The 3,065-nt window shown below is 48.4% G+C and overlaps 1 protein-coding gene across 4 annotated transcripts in view; it reads right to left on the bottom strand.

The window, feature by feature from the left end:
- KIAA0355 (KIAA0355 ortholog) overlaps positions 1–2,533 on the bottom strand; it is a 69,008-nt gene extending 66,475 nt beyond the window's left edge. For 3 of the 4 annotated variants that reach the window (XM_025042585.1, XM_025042587.1, XM_006926793.2), the window contains exon 1: positions 2,482–2,533. The gene's annotated coding sequence lies outside the window, so the exon portion shown is untranslated. The remainder of the gene's footprint in view (positions 1–2,481) is intronic. The other variant, XM_025042586.1, reaches the window with a different exon arrangement.
- Positions 2,534–3,065: the final 532 nt, after the last annotated feature.

The raw sequence follows: 3,065 nt of genomic DNA, 5'->3' as shown, positions 1-3,065 counted from the left end.
GGTAGAGGCATGAAGTTAGACCTTAGAAAATGCTCCCAAGTAGATGTGGGAAGAAAAGCAACAAAGACAAGTGGAAAAGCACAGTCGCAAAGTTAAGAAAATGACCAGAACAGCTCCAAGTCAAGAAGGCCAACCAAAAGAACATTCACGACAGCAAAAAAGTGTGGCTCACCATGCCAAATATTTTATGGTCAAGGTCAACAGAAATGAGTAAGCAGCGGTCACTACATCTATCAATTAGAGGACCCTCAAGAGGTCAGTTTCAGTAGAGATAAAGACAATTCAAGCACAAGCCCCGACACATTCGAACTCTCTGCAAACTTATACTAAGAGAAAATGGCATCCTGCTTTTTCCCTTAACTCCAAAATAAAACAATTCCTTATTCAAGCCAACATTCTTTGCCTACCTAGGAAGGTCATTATTTTCCACTAAGGACAGGAAGAAAAGGGAGAAAGTGGACACCCAATCCATGCCTACTAACTCTCAGATACAATTATTTTCCTACAGGTTTGAAAGACCCACTTGACATAAAGCTTCTGGTGTATTAGACTTCAGGTTTTCAACAGAGTAATCATTTAGTAAAATTTTCAGCAGAATCACATTCAACTTGTTCAAAAATTTTTAAAGAGGATGCTTAAAACATGCTGTCTTCCAAAAATCCAGAGATAATTTTAGATTGAAAAATCTAGGCTTGCCAAGGGAATCTGAGAACTTTTCTATCTTGGTCTCCCAATGCTAACCTATGTGTGCAAAAATAGAGGAAGATTAGAATCTCAAATGCCAGACTGAAAAGTTGCCACAACAAACCTGAACTCTTCATATGGTTTGTTATCTTGTCAGAAAGAAAGCAAATAAAACAGCAATAAAATAAACTTTTTATTTTTAAAAGTGGAAAAAAAAAATCCCTCAAACACGAAGTATTTCCTAGACTTGTAAAGAAAAATGATTTAAAAAAAAAACAAAAAAATCACTGTGAATGCAATTTAAAAACAGCATACACAAAATCTAAATATCAAATTTGTAAGCAGTCCTTTACAAACACATTGCTAACATTTTGGTGGTATCAACTGTATAATAGACAATGGTATACTATAAAGTTATAAAAGTGATAATATCTGTATTTATTGATATCACTAAAATGTTAGCAATGGCTATCCTTTAGAACTTCAGGTCTAAAATATGATTAAATGGCAGTTATAACTTTTCAATAAAATTAGGACAACTTACCCATTTGGAAAATATTTCATAACTTAAAACCAAATTTTAAGGTTAAGTAGCTAAAAGTAAAAAACAACCCCCCCCCGCCCCCAAAAATAAAAACCGTGAAATGAGAATCAAACACGAATGGAAGTTTTTATAACATTGGCATGAAGAATTTTTCAAACATGTCAGAGATAGGAAAAAATACTATGTATTTTTAAAATGAATGTTACCTTTTCCTTCATTTGTAAATTTATACCAAAGCAACAATCAGACGAATCCTTTTGGCAGAATTGTTTTTTATCTTGTGACGAACTGGAAATAATCTAAATGTTCAGCAGTAGGGCTTGGTGAAATTATAATATACACTATGAAGTCCATAAAAGTGATAATATCTGTATTTATTGATATCACCAAAATGTTAGCAACGGTTGTCACTGAGTGGTACGTTGGCAGATGACTGTCATTTTACAAGTACTGTCACAAGTACTGTCGTGAATGTGAGGAAAATGGGGGTGAGGGGCGGGAACAAGCTATTTTCAAATTGGGCGCCCCCCCCCAAGTTGAGTGTTTATCTGGCAAATTTTGTAAGGAGTATAAACAAAATTCTTATCATGCCAAGCAGGCATGCTTCTTCCCTCGCCCCGCACAGAGCTGGAAGACACACCCCTGACCCTGCGCTTGCCGCACGCGCGTGGGTCCTTCGTCGTCCCCAGCCCCGGCCCTCCCGGGGTCCCCGCGAAACCTCCCCCGCCCGGCTGCGCCAGCGGGTTCGGTAGGGCCGGAAAATCTTGTTCTTCGGCGGCCGGGCACTGCGGGGTAGGTGCGCGCAGACCGCCCGGCAGCCGCGGGGCGGCGTGAGGGCCACGTCCCCAGCCAGTCCCGGCGGACCCCGGCCTCCCACAGGCCGCCGTCCCTCAGCCGACCGCTCCGCGGGCTTCCGGGAGCGGGTCTCGGCGCCGCCCCAGGGAGCGCCAGTCCCCCACTCCTCCCGTCCGCGTCCTCGGGGTCCCCGCCGCGCCCACGGTCCCGGGCACGAGCTAGGGGACCCTTCCGGGCTTCCGTCCGCCCGGCCAGCGTCTCCAGAGCCCGGCGTCCTCCACAGCGGACAGGCAAGGGGCAGGAGCCTACGGCCCCGCGCCCTACAACCCGAGCGGAGCGGCGCCCCGCGAGCTCGTCCAGTGGCCAGCCACGGCTGTGACCCACCGGCCACCGGCCACCGGCCACCCCCAACCCCGCCGGCCCGCGCCAGGAAGCGCCCGCTCGCGCCCGCTCCTCACCTGCGACGCGCCCCGGCCGCAGCTCACCGCCCGGACCGGCTGTGTACACCGGAAGTGACGTCTCCTGGCCGGCCCCGCCCCCGCCCCCGGCGGACGCCGTTGTGGCTGCGGACCCAGCGGCTCCCAGCGGAACCCCCTTGCGCGAGCCCGGCGGGGGCGGGGGCAGCCCCCCCACCTCCTTCCCTAGGGACCGAGGACCTTCATGTGGGACAGCTAAAGCGGGGGTTGAGGACAAGCAGCCAGAGCCCGCAGGGCCACCCCAGTCCTCCAGTGTGGCTTGGCCTCCAGGCGGGAGGGGTCAGCTACGTTCTCAAGGATTTATTATTGAAGTTGATTACTGAGATATTGAGCTATTACCAGATCCCAGGCTCTGACAGGCACTGTAGGATTGGTTAGTGCCCTCACACTCATAGGTTTATTCTCTGATAGTGGAAACACAAAATTGTCAAAAATATGCGTGATGATACGGTGCCAATTGTGACAAGTGATAGGGGAAAGTAGTGGAGGGGGAATGTCCCGTGACCTAGTGAAGGCGGGTGATTAGGGAATTCTTCGCCCAGGAGATGTGTAGGAGTAAGTTCCAA

This window comes from Pteropus alecto, unplaced genomic scaffold (genome assembly GCF_000325575.1).
Source record: "Pteropus alecto unplaced genomic scaffold, ASM32557v1 scaffold7, whole genome shotgun sequence".
NCBI lineage: Eukaryota > Metazoa > Chordata > Mammalia > Chiroptera > Pteropodidae > Pteropus > Pteropus alecto.
Note: the sequence above shows the minus strand (reverse complement) of the source record. Positions and strands in the feature narration are given on the sequence as shown.